Raw genomic sequence first — 24,542 nt, 5'->3', positions numbered from 1 at the left:
GTTTCTCCTTCCTGACCAGGCGTTACATGTCCCCTACTCCTTTCATCGTCGCTCTTCTTTCATTTCATTCACAGCCCTCTATCGCTCCTCGCCACCTTTCTTTCTGCTCGCGTCTCTGTCTTTATTTTAAAGATCTCCTCATTGCTCCATAAATTCAAATGGGGAAGAAAAGCTTGGCTCGGGATCTGTGCTTGGTGCAGTCGAGATTGCACCACCCTACCAAGAGAGTGGGTGTTAAACACAGACATCGGCGCAGCCTGCCAAAGAGATGGCACCACACTGATGCCGGTGGCTGCAGAGAAACATGAATATATGTCTGCTTCCACCCACTCACACGAGAGCGTGTCTTTGGTTCACTTTTACCCAAGCGAGGTTCCTGATGTTCTGTCCTCGGTTTTGCCACAGTGGTACGGCAGTCGGTCAAATACAGCGTCCTAATGCCTCTACTAGAGCTTGTCTACATCCGTTGCCGTCACAGATCTCCGTGCACTCTGCTGAGATTTCATGTGCAGCTCCATCACAGACTGCTGTAATTGTGAGGTGGAAGGAAGGTGAAACGGCTTTACAAATTTCTTTCCAAATGAACTGGATGGAAAAAAAAATCTTTAGGCATCGATTTTCAAGTCTTGACGAACATTCTTAATTGCATCAGCGTCTGGACTTTTACTGGGCCTTCTATCAAACAAATATGCTTTGGCGTTTAAGGATTGTCCCATTTTTAATGCCATCCATCTTTCCATCAACTTGGTTCAACTCAAGAACAAGTGAGACCACCTGTAAAGAAAGAAACATTGACGCTTAAGGAGAACCGGTATACCACGTTCTGTAAATCAGTGGATTTACAGAACGTAGCAGTAAATCCACTGAGGACTGACTGAGTAGAGTCAAACCTCAGGCCCTGAGCTCATTGAAATGCTGTGGAGGGACCCGGAACAGCCTTTACATGCAGGAAACCGATCCGCCATCTCTCAGGTGAAGGAGAAAAGCGAGTCAAACTTTACTGAGATGTTAGGCCAGATTGCTACAAGATATGTCTCTTTGAACCTAATTCAGCCAAAGGGGAAAAGATGTCCTAATCTTTCCCTCAGAAAACACACCTTATTGATACATTTTGTTAAATGAGTAAATCTTACCTGTAAGAAAGTATTTATCAGATATTATTATTTAACAAAAAGCAAATGAGCTGTGTTATTAAAAAAAAAAATGTAACTTGCTAAATCAACATGTAACATTTACATTTTGTGGAACGTTGGTCAGAAGAGTGAAAACTATGTTTATTTCTGTTCAGAGGTTGGCCAGCTCATAAGTGTTGAATTTAAATCCCCGTCTCAAAGCGTGTGTGGCGGGCCAGCAGGGCAGCCCAGTTCTCCCATCCTTGTGCCAGCTGTGGGGGATTACACACAGCCTGTCCCGCTGACAGTCATCCTCAGTACAGGCCTCTAATGCAAGTGTCGATACACTGTGAAATGCTGTGTGCTGTCATAAAAATACTCTGGCATGCTGTCTAGAAATGCTGCTGTTGGCTTGCTTAGTTCTGCGGCACGCTCACACAGTGTGCGCACACATAGCAAACACTTGCAGTCGCTACCAGATTATAGAGATCGCTGAGCTACAGCCCGACACTGTGAAATTCCCCAACAATTTGCAAATGAATATGCAGCTGAAATTAGTTTTTTCAGGTATTTTTTTTTTAAAGCAAGTCAAGGAAGTAAACTAAAAAGTCAATATGTATAACAATTAAAAAAAAAGTGTGCTTACATTTCACTGTCTTCAGCTGAACAACTATATATTTTTTTGTTGATTTCTATATTTATATCAGGCATTTAATACATCTAACAGAAAGCGAGTTCATTTCAGAAGTCTCTTGTTTTAATTAGGTATGTAACATTGGACACTGAAAATGTTCCCCCATAGACTGTAACGTGTCTTTGGCTATACATAAAAGCCAAAGGCACTAAATGAGCATTGTTATTTATACATTCACAGCACATAAAGAACAACGAATCCAACTATATCTGCCATGTTTTTTTGGGTCGCTGCTCTTTTTTCCTGCTGTGAGTTTCTATGCAAACCCATTTCACAGCAACTTCTTGAAACTCACAGCAAGTAGTTTATAATTGAAAGACAAATTTTGGTGAAATATTCAAAAGGCGTCTCCAGTAGCTCTGCTCAGAGTCTGACGTGGCGCAGCGAAGTCTTTCTAAAGAGTTTTATTCATAGCTTGTGTTTTGATTCCACGTCGAGCCTCATGGTAGAACCAAGAACCTTGCACAGAAATCAGCAGAGCCACAGAGCTCCCTTCAGGTAACTCAAAGTGAAAACACAATTTAACTTTATCAGGGAGCAAGTCTAACAACACATTTGAAACAGGCAACAGCAAGGACTTTGTTGTATCTTACCAAGTTGTTTATTTCATAAAATAAAAATACGAATTTGTGAAAGAGTGAATAACAAGACAGAAGGGGGAGATTAGGAGACAAAATGGAAAAGCTCTGTGCAGAGATATACACAGAGACAATTAGAGCATAGAACAGAAAACGATGCAAAACATGAAACTTGAGGTAAAACGATGTGTTGCATCTCAATAAATTCCAAATATTATTGAACATTTGAAAACATGGCTGTTCAAAATGAGCAGAAATATGGAAAACTGAGTGGAAGGAAAAAGTGCGGTAGAAAAATAACTACTACTGCTCCAGATAACTACTACCTAATTTAATGGTTTGGGAGAGGTTTACGAATGACGAATGACCAAGGAGCAGAAGGATGTCCATTCCATCAAACATCTCCTGGCATGTCTAGGTGAGCTTGGTTGGCCTTGAACTTTTTAAATTTTAATGAAAGGAAAACAGAGGTGATGGTGTTTGGACCCAGTGGCTCCTGTGAGTCCTCCTCTGTTGACCTGGGACCCTTGGAGGTTTATTTTAAACCTATCATTACAGATCTTGGTTTTAAGGTGGACAGTGACTTCAAATTGAACAGCCAAATCAGAGCCGTGGTTAAGTCCAGCTTTTATCATTTAAGGCGATTGGCATCAGTGAAGTCTTTTCTTTCCAGGCAGCATTTTGAAACAGTGATCCACGCTTTTATTTCGACTCGACTGGATTACTGCAACTCACTTTATCTGGCAGTCAGTCAGTCGCTGCTCTTACGTCTGCAGCTGGTTCAGAAAGCTGCTGCACGACTTTTGACAGGAACTCGAAAGAGAGAGCAAGTGACCCCTGTCCTGGCCTCACTTCACTGGCTGCCTGTATATTTTAGGATTCATTTTAATATTCTTATGTTCGTTTTTAAATCACTGCATAATCTTGCCCCGGCTTACCTCTCTGAGCTTCTTCACCCCTACAAACCTTATCGGTCTCTCAGGTCCGCAGATCAGCTGCTCTTGGAGGTACCAGAAGGAAGCTCAGAGGGGACAGGGCTTCTCCGTCATGGGTCCTAAGTTATGGAACGACTTGCCTTTGCAGGTCAGAGAGGCCCCTTCACTGTCTTAATTAACTCGTCTTAAAACCCATCTATTTTACTTGGCTTTCAACTCCAGCAGGATCCAGTTTTAAATTGTATGTTTGTTTGTTTGTTTGTTTTTAAACTGTAAGAGTTTTAATTTTTTTTTTTTTTTATTATTGTTATGTTGTGTTTTAATGTGCAGCACTTTGTATCAGCTGTGGTTGTTTTAAAGTCCTTTATAAATAAAGTTGGTATGGTAAGGCATTACTGTGGAATTAGACCAGGGGATAGTTACTCACTTATCTACCAACCCTGAATAGGAGTATCTAGTTTATTTACTTTGGATCAACATTATTAGCTTTTTCTTCTTTTGCTCTTTCTTTTGGTTTGTTATTTTGTTTGCATTTCCTTTTAATTCCTGTAAAGCACTTTGTATTGCCTTGTTGCTGAAAATGTGCTATATGAATAAAATTACCTTTACCTTTACCTGTGGTGGACTGACAGGCAGCCTACCCTAAACTAAACGGCATTAAAAATCTATGGAGGTTTGTCAGAAGAAACACGATAGACACCAGATCCAACAGTGCAGGTAATTCGGTTGTCCATGCAAAAGGAGCCTTAATCAAAAATTTAGAGCAATAGGCCCACATTTCTGTATTAAATATGTATTTCAAACCCTTTTGTAAGTAATATTCAACATTCTAAGTTTCTGAGAAACTGAATTTTGAGTTCTCCATTAGCTGTAAGCCATAATTGTCTCAGTTATCTAAATACCAGTCTGTGTGTCCTGAATTTACTTTTTTTTTTTTTTTATTTACTTACCAGCATTAATGTATTCAGCAGGTAAACACATCTCAAACATTTCTATTATTAAAACACTAATCTGCTAAATTAGGAACAGGCCCTGGAAGATGTAGTGTTTTCTCAGATCTGAGGACGGGTCACCACGGACTCGACGACTCTGAAGTTCTGAAGGAAAACATTGTGACAACAAACACGGAAGTATGAAGGCATCAAGACAATCCAAGATAAAATAAAACTAATGCAGGGCTGGGGAAAAGATGTAAAACACGCTATTTTCAGAATACCGAGATGTTTTGATAAATTTAACATTTAAATTGGGCAAAAGTCTTCAAAGTGAGGCACAACATCAGTGAAATATCAAGACAGTTCCTATTAGCAGACGCTAAAAATCTCTCCGCAGCTCCTCTACATAAATCTCTCTCGACACGCAGGGAAAAATATCACACCCTCACACCCCTCCTGTACGCCCCCGGCCCCAGTGGAAGCACCCCAAGATCGGCAGCGCGACCTCCGGGTGGCGTGTGGCCCGAGCCGGTGTGACGACCCCGCTCTGACAGAGTGTCAATACAAAGCAATTTACAAGCGCATGAAAAATCGACCCTCGATAACAGGCAATTTCTCTGCTCCGCTGCCTCAAGAGGCATGACCCGCCTCGCAAAAAGTGAGCGAATGGAGGGAAGAGGAGGGAAGACAAAGAAGAAGGAAGAAGAGGAAGAGGAGGAAAGGGGTGATCATGGTTCGCTGGGTGTGTTTACAGGCCACTGTGCTCCAAAAGCAGGGGAGGGAGGGAAAGTTGGCCTGTAATGGGGTAAAAGCAGCTGTAATAGCAATATGGGGGAACAGATAAATCACTATTTGGAGTTGAGAGACAAAGATGACTCAGGAAGGAGGAAGTTTCAAGAAAATCATCATAGAAGCCGTCAGGAAATGAGGAAGAGTTCAGCCAGAGAAAAGAGGTTTGTGGAGAAGAAGCGGGGAGCAGGGGGGAAATGGGGGGGAGGGGCTGCTGTTGCCTGATGAAATGTGGTATGTGATCGTCTTTGTGTGTGTAGACTTGAGGCCACAGGTGAGTACAGAGCTAATGACCTCATTCCTCTTCTCTTTTTGCCACGACACTTTTCTCAGCACCACTCTATTCATCAAACCCCATATCCATCTCTCTGTCCCTTCTTCCTTGATTCTCCATGTTTTCTGCAGAAGAGCCAGAGGTCACAGCGACTCCCAGACAGACAGGTACACACACAAAGGAACATGTCGCGGTATGCGTCTGAGAAAAAGTGCCTCATCACAGCAAGCATACGTGTTTGTTTTGGTGATTTCGGTAGAACACAAATGTACCTACGGGTTGTACGAGTGTGGGATTTCTTTGGAGGATTTCAGGGGGGGTTTTAAGCAAACTGTGGAAACTAACTGTTCATTCTGGGTGTGTGCATTTGGGCTGATGACATCACAAGAGGCACAAGACCAGAGCTGATCGGCTGACATTAGTCAACAATACCGCAAATGAACAACTTCTGGCGGATTCTGAAGCATTCGAGTTGCAACGGGGTTCGACCTCATCGGTTTGAGGCAAAAGACTTTCGTTTTCCTTCATTTTCAGAAAAACATGGAGTTCCTTTAAACCAAGACTACAAACCCACCTGTTTAGAGTTGCTATTGGACCGTAATAAATGGAACATTGACCAAAATGTTTGATGTGTATTGACGATCTTTGATGATGGCACTCGTCAGAATGTAATGTTGGACGCTGGTTTCTCAGTTGTTGACTGCATGTTGCTTTTATGAATTGTGTTTTTATGATGTACAGCACCTTTGCACTACCTTGTTGCTGAAATGTGCTACGCAAATAAATTAGATTTATAGGTTTATTGAAGGTATAAACGAAAAAAAAAAATCACAAATATGAATGTGCAAAGTGCAGATTGCTCGGAACGTGTTTAAAAAAATTTGCGGTAATAGATTCGCTCTGACTATCGGTGGGTGGAAAACGTCTGACAACATTGTGAGCTTTCTATGCGAAAATCTGATTGGTCAGAAAAAGAAAAGAAAAAAAAACAGCTCCACGGTTGTATCATCTATTTAATGTAGCAGATCTTCTTTACTGAAACAATAATAGCGGGAAGCCAGGAGAAACATAAAAAGACCATTGAAGTAAAAATGTATTGAACCAACATTATAAATCAGGTGGTAGAAATACGTTGGTAGTGTTTAGGCCAGTAGCGACGGCTCACCACTGTTATATGCCACTAAGCCAGAGCATCAGCCTCCAAAATCTCTGTTCACAGCCCTGCATGTGTGCCAAATTAAGACACTGACAACATGAGATAATCTTGAGTTACTTTCTGAAAATTGCATCCTTGGCTTACTGATAAATATTCTGCATAGACAACACTTCTCATAAATTGGCTTCCAGAGTGCAACTCAAACAAGTTACAGCCAAGTAAGAAGCACTTGTAGCCTCAGCGCACAAAGACCTGCTGCCTTATCGTTCCAGGTTCAATTACTCACACTCATGCTTAGACACACAAATGAGGGCGTCCAAGGAAAGGTGGCACCTGCACTATTGGGTTTTGAAGGTGTTCCTGAGCCGCAGAAGGGAAAGGCTGTAATGCAAAGAGACGTATTCAGGCCACTCACACACAGCTGGGTTGAAAGACGAGAAGAAAGAAAGTGCATGTTGAAGTAGAGGAGGAGGAGGAGAGTGTAGGATAGGGCGGAGGAGGACGAGGAGGGAGAGAGCGAAATGGGAGGAGCGTCACAAGTCCTGCAAGAAAACCTACGCGGCTGAGAACGTGGAAGCTGTGCAAGCAGAATAAAAAGAAAACTACAGTACAAGGCAATTAAGAAGGGAGGGCTTGTGGGATACAAATGGAGAAGGTGCAGGAGAGGGCCAGGAAGAGAGGAGAAAGAGCAGGTAGATGGTAATTGACATAAAAGGAAAGTGACAAGTGAAAAGATGACTACATAGGGAGGGGAAGGGTCAGAGAGAAAAAGAGAATTACTATTGAATGAGGAATGCGAGGGAATAAGAAAATCTTTGGAAGGTGACGCAGACGGGAGGGGAGAGAACACGCTGTCATACAGCGCCACACTTGATATAAAGGACTAGCCAACGTCTTAAATCATTGAACAAAATAGCCTTGTGTAATGACAAGAGATTGTACTTTGCTGGCACATAATTCATGAAGCAGCGGTCACACCCACTTCTGAAGTCAGGATACATGGTGACTTCAATTTTCTCTTCGTCTGGAAGACGCTTGGCGTTTTTTTGTTTGTTTTTTTTCCCATCAGTCAGAACATTAAAACCAGGGAGATATGAAATGTTTCTACAATGTTGTCTGCTGCTGGGAAACATTTGGATTTTATTCTGATGCATAAATTACTCTAACGTGGTTGTGGATCAGGTTCACCAGGACCCAAAGAGCCCAGAGCCCAAAGAGGGACATGTCAGTTCTTGGGGATGTCAATGTTGCATCATCTTTTATTCCTTGTATTTGTTGGCATAATGCTCCTTTAACATGAGTTTGAACATAGTGGTTAAAATGAGCCACCACATGGTCATTTATGCAACAATATTTTAGTTTTTATATTTCTCTTACATATTTTACCTTGTTTTACAGTTGATTTTTAGAGGTTATAGATCATTTTAAATGTGGAACACGTTCGTAAAATGTTTATTTTTGGTTTTAGACCATGCAAACCTGCCATTTTAGCGGGGAAGCGTTTTTTTTGTTTTTGTTTTTGTTTTGTTTTTTGCATCGACTGTAAATTTTCAACTGTGTGTACAGATGTGGTGTGAGATTTCAGATGTGCCTGGTGTCTGGTATGTTGTCTGTAATTGCCTGTACGGTACCATCCATCACAGTGCTGTTATTCTCATTCTTTTTATTTTTTTCATTCTCTTCAGTCACAAACTTGTTCCTGTCTTTGGCTGAAAGCAAAATAAACTTTTTTTTTTCTTTTTCAGAATAAGTCGTGCAAGTGTTTTTTTTTTGTTTTTGTTTTTTTTTTTTCTTGGTTTGTTTCCACGTTGAATGAAAGCATGCATAGCAAACTTTATAGAGGAAGGTTTTATGAGTGTGTGTGTGTGTGTGTGTGATTTTTGGGAGGGGGGCTCAAGGGAAGGAAGAAACATCATATCTGCCAAGCACCAAAACAATAAAGGCAGACAGCACTGAGTTGTCAACGAGTGTGACACCAACAGATCCCGTCCTGGGAAAATGAAAAACATCGCAATGACACAAAACAAAGCCTTCTCTATAAACTGAGGGTTTTTTTTTTCACTCATCTTCTCACACAGTGGTTCTGCTTTTATTTTCCCAGCTTACATAAACTTTCCTCAGGAATTTTCTTGGATTGTCAAAGTGACTTGCAGTGTTTCAACACTTTCAGATGGTTCAAGTCAAGAGTTACATTACAGTAAAAAAAAAAAAGCAAAGATAAATCTTTACCAACAAATCAACCAGACCATTCAGTAATTTGTTCACAGCTGTGGTAAAAAATTTACTCTAATGTCCAAGAATCAATAAGTTAAGGTCTATAACTCTTTATAACTCTTTATAACTCTTTATAACTTTATTACCCTACATTTGACAGTTTTGGAGCAATAAATTGGGACAGTGGTTTGCCAGCTGTTAACCACAAACCATATGAAGGGTGTTTGCATTACCACAAAAATACTCTCCGGTCACTTTAAAGAACAAATTACCATTGTAACTATGGCAACACATGCAGGAATAATTGCTAAATCGAGAATCATAAAATTATCAAAGGACTGTTTCTAAAAATGCCTCGGTTTTTTGCAGGCCGAGATAACATTTCATCCCTGGTTTAAATGACATTTTAAAGTAATATTTGATAATCCGTTTTGTCTTCTTTAAGGCAAGGTTATACGACTCCAAAGAAATCCTCAGGGTCATTTTGGATTGATTTACACAGTAAAATCTGTCATTTTGTAGGAGTCGACTGGCTTATGTGGGGATTAGAGCCACAATCAATGTTTCATACAGAATAAGTAAAACAAAAAATATAATAATCTGTTCATAAGGAAAAGAAAAGATTTTTTCAATATGATTTTTTATCAGTAGAGTTCATCAAAAGAGAAACGAATAGTTAAAAACAAGCACAACTGATGGCTGGTGGCTAAGAATGGGTAGAAAATCATAAAAGAAGAGACAAAATATTACTGTGTGAGTAAAAAGTAGCAAAGAGGCAGGATTTGGATTCGTTATGCGTTTTCTCCTAAGATTTGTGACACAGTCTTCACTGTCATTTGTTCGTTTGGATTTTTTTTAATGTCACATCTTTGGAGATTTATGACAGCAGTGAGAAATTTTGCAGTTTTGTCTCAAACATATTTAGGAAACATGAGTCTGTAGCAAAAGTGTTGAGGAGCCTCAGAGGAGCTCTCTGACAAGCGAACTGAACTGTCGACTGCCAGCTACATCTATAGAGAGAAATAAAAAAAAAAGCACACAAAAATTACTTGAGTGACTATTTGACAAGAATATAAATGAGTTCGGCTGGTTTCTTGTAATTTATAAAGTTCAAGTGCACATGTTTCACTCTGTTGAATCTCTTTTGTTGCTAAGCTGCATTAAATATACTCTCATCACACTAAGAGCGTAAATAGTCTGGAAGTCGGATACGCTTGGCACATATATCACTTTCACATTAACTAACACCACAGATACAATACCTTGTGTAAACACCCAGGCATCAATTAAAACACAAATGAAGTGGGTGTGATTTAAAAATATCACTGCCTTCATGTCTTGATGTGAGTTACAGAAAACACTTTGAGCAAATTCTCTGAAACCAAGAAGGAAAAGGAGGATGCTAATTTTTTTTCTTGCTGCTCTGGGGCAGACAATTCATTTTTTAGGAACAGGCCCTAAAAAGGAAGCATTTTTTTTTAAATGAAAAAAGAATTTAAATGATTGAAGTGATATTTCCTTATAACATCTTACTGGACTCAGTTTGGGGGCAATAGATGTTCAGATATCCATTGTAATTCCCTGACTATTAAACTCATAGCATTTAGGCTTAAAAAGACAATTTACTCAACCATTCATGTTCTGATTTGTAGTTAGCAGGNGTTAAAACGGACAAAAACTAAGAATAACCAGGACTTTATGATGTTTTCTCAGAACCCTGACAAAATAGGTTTTAAAATGTAAAAAGGGAAATTATAGGTGACCGAAATTTCAGGTTAATGGATGACGTCTCGCTGTTTGAACGCATTTCATCTCTAAGATGTCTCTGGACCTTTCACGTTTCAAATAAACTTTGCATATGCTCAACTCCCTACTGCTGAATTCACTCTGTTATGATTTATGGTTTCAGTCTGAAATATCGCGTTCGTATTTAGTAACACTGAGTACTAAATAAGTTCAAAGAAGATTTAATGTTGGATGGAGAAGAAGGACAACAGCCTGTTTGGTTGGAGAAGATAGTTGACATTTTGACGTAAATCTGCAGTGCATCACCAAGACAACATCATTTCTGCTGTGTGATTCTTATATTTGTCGTATGAATCTTATATCAACTGTAAGATGCGTATTTAATATACTGAAATGTATTGCAGCAGCCTCAAGCACAACAATGAACTGAATAACTACAAAAACTGTAGCTGTACTTTTTTTTTTTGTCTCTCAGCATCACGTCACCAGAGTTGCAGATTGATTTTGGTCACTGCGCTGCTTCCGTTCGACTGAATCTGAGCTACACATCACTTCTCAGTCCCAGAGTAGCTTAATGTTCCTTATCTCAGCACAGCAACCTGTGTATTAAGGGAATTACAGAAACAAATGTGACTTTTGTACATTTTAAAACCCCTCAAGCTGAGCTTGCAGTTCTGCAGTCCCCAGTCAGCAAGAGATAACAGCCAGGAATTCACAAAACTTAGAATAGCCTCATTACTGCAAAATGGTGTAATGTGTTATTGTTAAACTTCCAGACATAATTCATTCATTTTCAGTCTCTTAATGTGGGCTGAGAAGTAATCTCCACGGCAGCATTCTCAGCTATTTGTAAATCCGGCTCTCTACGGACACTGTGCTCCGACTAAAATGTAGGGGAAGGTTATATAAGTTACTGTGTTGTTTTAATAATTGGCTTTATTGCAGCCATATGGGGAGGATCTGTGTTTTTCAGTAGCACAAAGCCAAATTCATACTTCACACTGCATCATTATATTTTAATAGTTGTTCCATTTCAAAGTTTTAAATTTTAAAGGTCCAGTCCGTCTGCTCTTCTCCGTGCTTTGCTCTCATTGCCCTCAAACTTTTTTTTTTTTTCTTTGTACAAACTTTCTAGGTCTGTCTCAAGTATTCCTGGTGACTCTTTTGCTAATTTTCAGTCCAGCAGGCATTGACTTATAAAGTTTTTTTTTGTTTTCTTTTTGTTTTTTTTTTCTGTTTTAAAAATGTCCTTAAATTTAAGGCATGTCTAACCACAAAATCGGTTTGAACTATCTTGCAGACGATCATGCAATCATAATCTCAGATTCTTTTTCTCATCCTTCAGTAATCCTTCAACACCTATTTCAAATCAGAGTGAGCATAATACCCTCATTTTCTTCATTAGAGATTCCTCTACCATCTTACTTGGAGCCTCCTCCAGTTTTTATCTTTTGCTGCTTACCATCATAATCGTTTCTTCTGGAAGGTTTTGCTATGCATGCAGAAGTCATCCCTGCATTGATAAATAACAACTTGAATGCCAGTTTACTTCCTACTAGGCAGTTTCAGAGCTGTAAGTGATAGAAGATCAATGCAAAAATTTTGTGGGCCAGTCTGGAAAAGCTACTGGTAAAAGGTTCATGGGCTGGTGGTGTTCTCCCAGGCCTGATTATCGGTCCATTATTTCTATTTGATATATTTCACTCTGCCCCTCTCAGACACATAGATATCAGGCACGAATTTGGATCAGATTTGTAAAGTTTAGTATTGGGAACCTGGAAGAAATGTTCAATCCTGGCCTCAACCTGGACTTGCATGTCAAATTAAACTCATGCTCCTCCTAACATCAGACCTATTGAATCCCTACTAATCCTAAAAACTTGTTTTATGCTTTTATTTCTTATGGGTGAAGTCGATAAGTTTCCTTTTGAGTGAAGCAATGGTAAACAGTGTGTCTTTTCGCTGTCATTTAGTTGGGACGGGACTCTCAGCTCAGCAGCAGCCCCGGTTAGTTAGATTGATAAATCGCAGATTTTCATACGGCGTGCAATTTTAATGTGCTTTGAGACGAGCTAGATGCAGATCGAAGGGCTCTGCTGGGACACGCTCAAGGCAGAGGAGTTGTAACGCACAGGGAGTGGCTTTGCAGCTGTGTGGCATGCAGGACAGCAAGAGGAGGACAGCAAGAGGATAAAAGGAGGGAAGGCAGGTGGGGTGGACAGGGTGGGGGGGTAAAGGCATCTGCCGGGGGTGGGAGGGGGGGCTGGCTTGGCTCTACATCGGAGAGAACAGAAGGAAGGAGAAAAAGTCTCTGAGGCATTCTGCAATTTTCTTTACCCATTTATCAGTCTCTGGCTTTTCACTCTGCACCCTCTCCACCCCTTTTTCACACAGCATCTGGACTCACTCTTTTTTTTTTTTTTTTTCCTTTTCAGCTCTGTTGGATTCCTCACATTGCCTCTGTTTCTCCTTCCTGACCAGGCGTTACATGTCCCCTACTCCTTTCATCGTCGCTCTTCTTTCATTTCATTCACAGCCCTCTATCGCTCCTCGCCACCTTTCTTTCTGCTCGCGTCTCTGTCTTTATTTTAAAGATCTCCTCATTGCTCCATAAATTCAAACGGGGAAGAAAAGCTTGGCTCGGGATCTGTGCTTGGTGCAGTCGAGATTGCACCACCCTACCAAGAGAGTGGGTGTTAAACACAGACATCGGCGCAGCCTGCCAAAGAGATGGCACCACACTGATGCCGATGGCTGCAGAGAAACATGAATATATGTCTGCTTCCACCCACTCACACGAGAGCGTGTCTTTGGTTCACTTTTACCCAAGCGAGGTTCCTGATGTTCTGTCCTCGGTTTTGCCACAGTGGTACGGCAGTCGGTCAAATACAGCGTCCTAATGCCTCTACTAGAACTTGTCTACATCCGTTGCCGTCATGAATCTCCGTGCACTCTGCTGAGATTTCATGTGCAGCTCCATCACGGACTGCTGTAATTGTGAGGTGGAAGGAAGGTGAAACGGCTTTACAAATTTCTTTCCAAATGAACTGGATGGAAAAAAAAATCTTTAGGCATCGATTTTCAAGTCTTGACGAACATTCTTAATTGCATCAGCGTCTGGACTTTTACTGGGCCTTCTATCAAACAAATATGCTTTGGCGTTTAAGGATTGTCCCATTTTTAATGCCATCCATCTTTCCATCAACTTGGTTCAACTCAAGAACAAGTGAGACCACCTGTAAAGAAAGAAACATTGACGCTTAAGGAGAACCGGTATACCACGTTCTGTAAATCAGTGGATTTACAGAACGTAGCAGTAAATCCACTGAGGACTGACTGAGTAGAGTCAAACCTCAGGCCATGACCTCATTGAAATGCTGTGGAGGGACCCGGAACAGCCTTTACATGCAGGAAACCGATCCGCCATCTCTCAGGTGAAGGAGAAGAGCGAGTCAAACTTTACTGAGATGTTAGGCCAGATTGCTACAAGATATGTCTCTTTGAACCTAATTCAGCCAAAGGGGAAAAGATGTCCTAATCTTTCCCTCAGAAAACACACCTTATTGATACATTTTGTTAAATGAGTAAATCTTACCTGTAAGAAAGTATTTATCAGATATTATTATTTAACAAAAAGCAAATGAGCTGTGTTATTAAAAAAAAATATATGTAACTTGCTAAATCAACATGTAACATTTACATTTTGTGGAACGTTGGTCAGAAGAGTGAAAACTATGTTTATTTCTGTTCAGAGGTTGGCCAGCTCATAAGTGTTGAATTTAAATCCCCGTCTCAAAGCGTGTGTGGCAGGCCAGCAGGGCAGCCCAGTTCTCCCATCCTCGTGCCAGCTGTGGGGGATTACACACAGCCTGTCCCGCTGACAGTCATCCTCAGTACAGGCCTCTAATGCAAGTGTCGATACACTGTGAAATGCTGTGTGCTGTCATAAAAATACTCTGGCATGCTGTCTAGAAATGCTGCTGTTGGCTTGCTTAGTTCTGCGGCACGCTCACACAGTGTGCGCACACATAGCAAACACTTGCAGTCGCTACCAGATTAGAGAGATCGCTGAGCTACAGCCCGACACTGTGAAATTCCCCAACAATTTGCAAATGAATATGCAGCTGAAATTAGTTTTTTCAGGTTTTGGTTTTTTGTTTTAAAGCAAGTCAAGGAAGTAAACTAAAAAGTCAATATGTATAACAATTAAAAAAAAAGTGTGCTTACATTTCACTGTCTTCAGCTGAACAGCTATATTTTTTTTGTTGATTTCTATATTTATATCAGGCATTTAATACATCTAACAGAAAGCGAGTTCATTTCAGAAGTCTCTTGTTTTAATTAGGTATGTAACATTGGACACTGAAAATGTTCCCCCATAGACTGTAACGTGTCTTTGGCTATACATAAAAGCCAAAGGCACTAAATGAGCATTGTTATTTATACATTCACAGCACATAAAGAACAACGAATCCAACTATATCTGCCATGTCTTTTTTGGGTCGCTGCTCTTTTCCCCTGCTGTGAGTTTCTATGCAAACCCATTTCACAGCAACTTCTTGAAACTCACAGCAAGTAGTTTATAATTGAAAGACAAATTTTGGTGAAATATTCAAAAGGCGTCTCCAGTAGCTCTGCTCAGAGTCTGACGTGGCGCAGCGAAGTCTTTCTAAAGAGTTTTATTCATAGCTTGTGTTTTGATTCCACGTCGAGCCTCATGGTAGAACCAAGAACCTTGCACAGAAATCAGCAGAGCCACAGAGCTCCCTTCAGGTAACTCAAAGTGAAAACACAATTTAACTTTATCAGGGAGCAAGTCTAACAACACATTTGAAACAGGCAACAGCAAGGACTTTGTTGTATCTTACCAAGTTGTTTATTTCATAAAATAAAAATACGAATTTGTGAAAGAGTGAATAACAAGACAGAAGGGGGAGATTAGGAGACAAAATGGAAAAACTCTGTGCAGAGATATACCCAGAGACGATTAGAGCATAGAACAGAAAACGATGCAAAACATGAAACTTGAGGTAAAACGATGTGTTGCATCTCAATAAATTCCAAATATTATTGAACATTTGAAAACATGGCTGTTCAAAATGAGCAGAAATATGGAAAACTGAGTGGAAGGAAAAAGTGCGGTAGAAAAATAACTACTACTGCTCCAGATAACTACTACCTAATTTAATGGTTTGGGAGAGGTTTACGAATGACGAATGACCAAGGAGCAGAAGGATGTCCATTCCATCAAACATCTCCTGGCATGTCTAGGTGATATTAAAGCTTGGTTGGCCTTGAACTTTTTAAATTTTAATGAAAGGAAAACAGAGGTGATGGTGTTTGGACCCAGTGGCTCCTGTGAGTCCTCCTCTGTTGACCTGGGACCCTTGGAGGTTTATTTTAAACCTATCATTACAGATCTTGGTTTTAAGGTGGACAGTGACTTCAAATTGAACAGCCAAATCAGAGCCGTGGTTAAGTCCAGCTTTTATCATTTAAGGCGATTGGCATCAGTGAAGTCTTTTCTTTCCAGGCAGCATTTTGAAACAGTGATCCACGCTTTTATTTCGACTCGACTGGATTACTGCAACTCACTTTATCTGGCAGTCAGTCAGTCGCTGCTCTTACGTCTGCAGCTGGTTCAGAAAGCTGCTGCACGACTTTTGACAGGAACTCGAAAGAGAGAGCAAGTGACCCCTGTCCTGGCCTCACTTCACTGGCTGCCTGTATATTTTAGGATTCATTTTAATATTCTTATGTTCGTTTTTAAATCACTGCATAATCTTGCCCCGGCTTACCTCTCTGAGCTTCTTCACCCCTACAAACCTTATCGGTCTCTCAGGTCCGCAGATCAGCTGCTCTTGGAGGTACCAGAAGGAAGCTCAGAGGGGACAGGGCTTCTCCGTCATGGGTCCTAAGTTATGGAACGACTTGCCTTTGCAGGTCAGAGAGGCCCCTTCACTGTCTTAATTAACTCGTCTTAAAACCCATCTATTTTACTTGGCTTTCAACTCCAGCAGGATCCAGTTTTAAATTGTATGTTTGTTTGTTTGTTTGTTTTTAAACTGTAAGAGTTTTAATTTTTTTTTTTTTTTATTATTGTTATGTTGTGTTTTAATGTGCAGCACTTTGTATCAGCTGTGGTTGTTTTAAAGTGCTTTATAAATAAAGTTGGTATGGTAAGGCATTACTGTGGAATTAGACCAGGGGATAGTTACTCACTTATCTACCAACCCTGAATAGGAGTATCTAGTTTATTTACTTTGGATCAACATTATTAGCTTTTTCTTCTTTTGCTCTTTCTTTTGGTTTGTTATTTTGTTTGCATTTCCTTTTAATTCCTGTAAAGCACTTTGTATTGCCTTGTTGCTGAAAATGTGCTATATGAATAAAATTACCTTTACCTTTACCTGTGGTGGACTGACAGGCAGCCTACCCTAAACTAAACGGCATTAAAAATCTATGGAGGTTTGTCAGAAGAAACACGATAGACACCAGATCCAACAGTGCAGGTAATTCGGTTGTCCATGCAAAAGGAGCCTTAATCAAAAATTTAGAGCAATAGGCCCACATTTCTGTATTAAATATGTATTTCAAACCCTTTTGTAAGTAATATTCAACATTCTAAGTTTCTGAGAAACTAAATTTTGAGTTCTCCATTAGCTGTAAGCCATAATTGTCTCAGTTATCTAAATACCAGTCTGTGTGTCCTGAATTTACTTCTTTTTTTTTTATTTACTTACCAGCATTAATGTATTCAGCAGGTAAACACATCTCAAACATTTCTATTATTAAAACACTAATCTGCTAAATTAGGAACAGGCCCTGGAAGATGTAGTGTTTTCTCAGATCTGAGGACGGGTCACCACGGACTCGACGACTCTGAAGTTCTGAAGGAAAACATTGTGACAACAAACATGGAAGTATGAAGGCATCAAGACAATCCAAGATAAAATAAAACTAATGCAGGGCTGGGGAAAAGATGTAAAACACGCTATTTTCAGAATACCGAGATGTTTTGATAAATTTAACATTTAAATTGGGCAAAAGTCTTCAAAGTGAGGCACAACATCAGTGAAATATCAAGACAGTTCCTATCAGCAGACGCAAAAAAATCTCTCCGCAGCTCCTCTACATAAATCTCTCTCGACACGCAGGGAAAAATATCACACCCTCACACCCCTCCTGTACGCCCCCGGCCCCAGTGGAAGCACCCCAAGATCGGCAGCGCGACCTCCGGGTGGCGTGTGGCCCGAGCCGGTGTGACGACCCCGCTCTGACAGAGTGTCAATACAAAGCAATTTACAAGCGCATGAAAAATCGACCCTCGATAACAGGCAATTTCTCTGCTCCGCTGCCTCAAGAGGCATGACCCGCCTCGCAAAAAGTGAGCGAATGGAGGGAAGAGGAGGGAAGACAAAGAAGAAGGAAGAAGAGGAAGAGGAGGAAAGGGGTGATCATGGTTCGCTGGGTGTGTTTACAGGCCACTGTGCTCCAAAAGCAGGGGAGGGAGGGAAAGTTGGCCTGTAATGGGGTAAAAGCAGCTGTAATAGCAATATGGGGGAACAGATAAATCACTATTTGGAGTTGAGAGACAAAGATGACTCAGGAAGGAGGAAGTTTCAAGAAAATCATCATAGAAGCCGTCAGGAAATGAGGAAGAGTTCAGCCAGAGAAAAGTGGTTTGTGGAGAAGAAGCGGGGAGCAGGGGGGAAATGGGGGGGAGGGGCTGCTGTTGCCTGATGAAATGTGGTATGTGATCGTCTTTGTGTGTGTAGACTTGAGGCCACAGGTGAGTACAGAGCTAATGACCTCATTCCTCTTCTCTTTTTGCCACGACACTTTTCTCAGCACCACTCTATTCATCAAACCCCATATCCATCTCTCTGTCCCTTCTTCCTTGATTCTCCATGTTTTCTGCAGAAGAGCCAGAGGTCACAGCGACTCCCAGACAGACAGGTACACACACAAAGGAACATGTCACGGTGTGCGTCTGAGAAAAAGTGCCTCATCACAGCAAGCATACGTGTTTGTTTTGGTGATTTCGGTAGAACACAAATGTACCTACGGGTTGTACGAGTGTGGGATTTCTTTCTTTGGAGGATTTCAGGGGGATTTTTAAGCAAACTGTGGAAACTAACTGTTCATTCTGGGTGTGTGCATTTGGGCTGATGACATCACAAGAGGCACAAGACCAGAGCTGATCGGCTGACATTAGTCAACAATACCGCAAATGAACAACTTCTGGCGGATTCTGAAGCATTCGAGTTGCAAGGGGGTTTGACCTCATCGGTTTGAGGCAAAAGACTTTCGTTTTCCTTCATTTTCAGAAAAACATAGAGTTCCTTTAAACCAAGACTACAAACCCACCTGTTTAGAGTTGCTATTGGACCGTAATAAATGGAACATTGACCAAAATGTTTGATGTGTATTGACGATCTTTGATGATGGCACTCGTCAGAATGTAATGTTGGACGCTGGTTTCTCAGTTGTTGACTGCATGTTGCTTTTATGAATTGTGTTTTTATGATGTACAGCACCTTTGCACTACCTTGTTGCTGAAATGTGCTACGCAAATAAATTAGATTTATAGGTTTATTGAAGGTATAAACGAAAAAAAAATCACAAATATGAATGTGCAAAGTGCAGATTGCTCGGAATGTGTTTAAAAAAATTTGCGGTAATAGATTCGCTCTGACTATCGGTGGGTGGAAAACGTCTGACAACATTGTGAGCTTTCTATGCGAAAATCTGATTGGTCAGAAAAAGAAAAGAAAAAAAGAACAGTTCCACGATTATATCATCTATTTAATGTAGCAGATCTTCTTTACTGAAACAATAATAGCGGGAAGCCAGGAGAAACATAAAAAGACCATTGAAGTAAAAATGTATTGAACCAACATTATAAATCAGGTGGTAGAAATACGTTGGTAGTGTTTAGGCCAGTAGCGACGGCTCACCTCTGATATATGCCACTAAGCCAGAGCATCAGCCTCCAAAATCTCTGTTCACAGCCCTGCATGTGTGCCAAATTAAGACACTGACAACATGAGATAATCTTGAGTTACTTTCTGAAAATTGCATCCTTGGCTTACTGATAAATATTCTGCATAGACAACACTTCTCATAAATTGGCTTCCAGAGTGCAACTCAAACAAGTTACAGCCAAGTAAGAAGCACTTGTAGCCTCAGCGCACAAAGACCTGCTGCCTTATCGTTCCAGGTTCAATTACTCACACTCATGCTTAGACACACAAATGAGGGCGTCCAAGGAAAGGTGGCACCTGCACTATTGGGTTTTGAAGGTGTTCCTGAGCCGCAGAAGGGAAAGGCTGTAATGCAAAGAGACGTATTCAGGCCACTCACACACAGCTGGGTTGAAAGACGAGAAGAAAGAAAGTGCATGTTGAAGTAGAGGAGGAGGAGGAGAGTGTAGGAGAGGGCGGAGGAGGACGAGGAGGGAGAGAGCGAAATGGGAGGAGCGTCACAAGTCCTGCAAGAAAACCTACGCGGCTGAGAACGTGGAAGCTGTGCAAGCAGAATAAAAAGAAAACTACAGTACAAGGCAATTAAGAAGGGAGGGCTTGTGGGATACAAATGGAGAAGGTGCAGGAGAGGGCCAGGAAGAGAGGAGAAAGAGCAGGTAGATGGTAATTGACATAAAAGGAAAGTGACAAGTGAAAAGATGACTACATAGGGAGGGGAAGGGTCAGAGAGAAAAAGAGAATTACTATTGAATGAGGAATGCGAGGGAATAAGAAAATCTTTGGAAGGTGACGCAGACGGGAGGGGAGAGAACACGCTGTCATACAGCGCCACACTTGATATAAAGGACTAGCCAACGTCTTAAATCATTGAACAAAATAGCCTTGTGTAATGACAAGAGATTGTACTTTGCTGGCACATAATTCATGAAGCAGCGGTCACACCCACTTCTGAAGTCAGGATACATGGTGACTTCAATTTTCTCTTCGTCTGGAAGACGCTTGGCGTTTTTTTGTTTGTTTTTTTTCCCATCAGTCAGAACATTAAAACCAGGGAGATATGAAATGTTTCTACAATGTTGTCTGCTGCTGGGAAACATTTGGATTTTATTCTGATGCATAAACCTCTCTAACGTGGTTGTGGATCAGGTTCACCAGGACCCAAAGAGCCCAGAGCCCAAAGAGGGACATGTCAGTTCTTGGGGATGTCAATGTTGCATCATCTTTTATTCCTTGTATTTGTTGGCATAATGCTCCTTTAACATGAGTTTGAACATAGTGGTTAAAATGAGCCACCACATGGTCATTTATGCAACAATATTTTAGTTTTTATATTTCTCTTACATATTTTACCTTGTTTTACAGTTGATTTTTAGAGGTTATAGATCATTTTAAATGTGGAACACGTTCGTAAAATGTTTATTTTTGGTTTTAGACCATGCAAACCTGCCATTTTAGCGGGGAAGCGTTTTTTTTGTTTTTGTTTTTGTTTTGTTTTTTGCATCGACTGTAAATTTTCAACTGTGTGTACAGATGTGGTGTGAGATTTCAGATGTGCCTGGTGTCTGGTATGTTGTCTGTAATTGCCTGTACGGTACCATCCATCACAGTGCTGTTATTCTCATTCTTTTTATTTTTTTCATTCTCTTCAGTCACAAACTTGTTCCTGTCTTTGGCTGAAAGCAAAATAAACTTTTTTTTTTCTTTTTCAGAATAAGTCGTGCAAGTGTTTTTTTTTTGTTTTTGTTTTTTTTTTTTCTTGGTTTGTTTCCACGTTGAATGAAAGCATGCATAGCAAACTTTATAGAGGAAGGTTTTATGAGTGTGTGTGTGTGTGTGTGTGATTTTTGGGAGGGGGGCTCAAGGGAAGGAAGAAACATCATATCTGCCAAGCACCAAAACAATAAAGGCAGACAGCACTGAGTTGTCAACGAGTGTGACACCAACAGATCCCGTCCTGGGAAAATGAAAAACATCGCAATGACACAAAACAAAGCCTTCTCTATAAACTGAGGGTTTTTTTTTTCACTCATCTTCTCACACAGTGGTTCTGCTTTTATTTTCCCAGCTTACATAAACTTTCCTCAGGAATTTTCTTGGATTGTCAAAGTGACTTGCAGTGTTTCAACACTTTCAGATGGTTCAAGTCAAGAGTTACATTACAGTAAAAAAAAAAAAGCAAAGATAAATCTTTACCAACAAATCAACCAGACCATTCAGTAATTTGTTCACAGCTGTGGTAAAAAATTTACTCTAATGTCCAAGAATCAATAAGTTAAGGTCTATAACTCTTTATAACTCTTTATAACTCTTTATAACTTTATTACCCTACATTTGACAGTTTTGGAGCAATAAATTGGGACAGTGGTTTGCCAGCTGTTAACCACAAACCATATGAAGGGTGTTTGCATTACCACAAAAATACTCTCCGGTCACTTTAAAGAACAAATTACCATTGTAACTATGGCAACACATGCAGGAATAATTGCTAAATCGAGAATCATAAAATTATCAAAGGACTGTTTCTAAAAATGCCTCGGTTTTTTGCAGGCCGAGATAACATTTCATCCCTGGTTTAAATGACATTTTAAAGTAATATTTGATAATCCGTTTTGTCTTCTTTAAGGCAAGGTTATACGACTCCAAAGAAATCCTCAGGGTCATTTTGGATTGATTTACACAGTAAAATCTGTCATTTTGTAGGAGTCGACTGGCTTATGTGGGGATTAGAGCCACAATCAATGTTTCATACAGAATAAGTAAAACAAAAAATATAATAATCTGTTCATAAGGAAAAGAAAAGATTTTTTCAATATGATTTTTTATCAGTAGAGTTCATCAAAAGAGAAACGAATAGTTAAAAACAAGCACAACTGATGGCTGGTGGCTAAGAATGGGTAGAAAATCATAAAAGAAGAGACAAAATATTACTGTGTGAGTAAAAAGTAGCAAAGAGGCAGGATTTGGATTCGTTATGCGTTTTCTCCTAAGATTTGTGACACAGTCTTCACTGTCATTTGTTCGTTTGGATTTTTTTTAATGTCACATCTTTGGAGATTTATGACAGCAGTGAGAAATTTTGCAGTTTTGTCTCAAACATATTTAGGAAACATGAGTCTGTAGCAAAAGTGTTGAGGAGCCTCAGAGGAGCTCTCTGACAAGCGAACTGAACTGTCGACTGCCAGCTACATCTATAGAGAGAAATAAAAAAAAAAGCACACAAAAATTACTTGAGTGACTATTTGACAAGAATATAAATGAGTTCGGCTGGTTTCTTGTAATTTATAAAGTTCAAGTGCACATGTTTCACTCTGTTGAATCTCTTTTGTTGCTAAGCTGCATTAAATATACTCTCATCACACTAAGAGCGTAAATAGTCTGGAAGTCGGATACGCTTGGCACATATATCACTTTCACATTAACTAACACCACAGATACAATACCTTGTGTAAACACCCAGGCATCAATTAAAACACAAATGAAGTGGGTGTGATTTAAAAATATCACTGCCTTCATGTCTTGATGTGAGTTACAGAAAACACTTTGAGCAAATTCTCTGAAACCAAGAAGGAAAAGGAGGATGCTAATTTTTTTTCTTGCTGCTCTGGGGCAGACAATTCATTTTTTAGGAACAGGCCCTAAAAAGGAAGCATTTTTTTTTAAATGAAAAAAGAATTTAAATGATTGAAGTGATATTTCCTTATAACATCTTACTGGACTCAGTTTGGGGGCAATAGATGTTCAGATATCCATTGTAATTCCCTGACTATTAAACTCATAGCATTTAGGCTTAAAAAGACAATTTACTCAACCATTCATGTTCTGATTTGTAGTTAGCAGGGTTTTTTTTTTTTTATCATGGTTCCAGGGTATTTCTCACTGACAAGTAACTCTTCAGTGACACTGATCATGGCAGCAGGTGGTTAGGATTCAGTCACTGATCATTTTTAGAGCCTTTCGGTATGATTCATCAAAAATGACAGACGTAGTTTAATAAAACGCCACCTGATTATTGTTTTTTTTTTTTTGTGCGACAACTTCACGTTAGTAAATGAAAAAGGCACACAGCTCACTTTATCCAAAAAAAGTTAAAACTTCCCATGTTTAAAAAAAACAAACTAAAACTGCAGGAAAATGTAAAAAAAAATAAAAACAAGTGGTTGTTGTGAGGCAATAATTGATAACCACTTGGTGACAGACAGATTAATGCCAAATTATTAATTACGCCTCAACCTCTTTGGCCCTCGCCACAAAATCCCACAGTTACAGCATAACATGGCGCCACTGGTGCAGCTAATTAAAGTGGAGATGGTATCTAAATAACAGAGTAGAAAATGATCAATGCCTATATATGCAACTCTGCAGAAAGTCTTATAATACGGAGCCTTTCTCCATTTACTGTTCACAATGAGAAAGCAGATCACAGCATGTTAAGTCGATAATTGAAGACTCTCACAGATCCACTAAAAACTCATTTCACATGCTGATGCACATCGGAACAGATATCATCATTAGGAGAATTTGACAAACTGAAATAGCATGTAATCTATGACAGCAACACTGAACCTTCAAGGTCTTCCATCATCACCTCTGCTTCCACACAAACTCACTTGAAAAGGATACGATTTACATGTAATCTTCAGTCGACGAAGCCCAAAATAAAGTTTAATTTGTAGAACCTCGGTGTGCCGTTTCTTGAACGTAGTTCTCGTGACAGAGATGCGACGTCTCAAGTGCTTTGCAAAGGATTTGGATCGGGTTTTTTTTTTTTTCCCTCTTTAGAAAACCGTACAAGTAACACTGTGTTAACCGGATCCTCATTGAGTTTGTCAAGCGGAAAATGTCAATGCAGTAAGACAGAATAAGCAGAGGGTGAGGATTTCTAAAAGGTGCTTTTACCGTTAACAGGTGGAGAGTTTGTCGTCAATACAGGATAAATCCATGATAAATCCAATCGTGTAGCACAGGTGGGTAAAACTGGGTGGTAATGACTGCGTTTGTCTTTCAGAAGTGTTTCCTCACCTGTTAAACTTCATACTTTTTGTTAGAATCACAAGCTATAATGTTCTTCATCAAGTTTTTTTTAATTTTTTTTATTGGTTTTTAATGTTAGTTTTCAGTACAT

This window comes from Poecilia formosa, unplaced genomic scaffold (genome assembly GCF_000485575.1).
Source record: "Poecilia formosa unplaced genomic scaffold, Poecilia_formosa-5.1.2 Scaffold62, whole genome shotgun sequence".
NCBI classification, from domain to species: Eukaryota; Metazoa; Chordata; class Actinopteri; order Cyprinodontiformes; family Poeciliidae; genus Poecilia; species Poecilia formosa.
Note: the sequence above shows the minus strand (reverse complement) of the source record.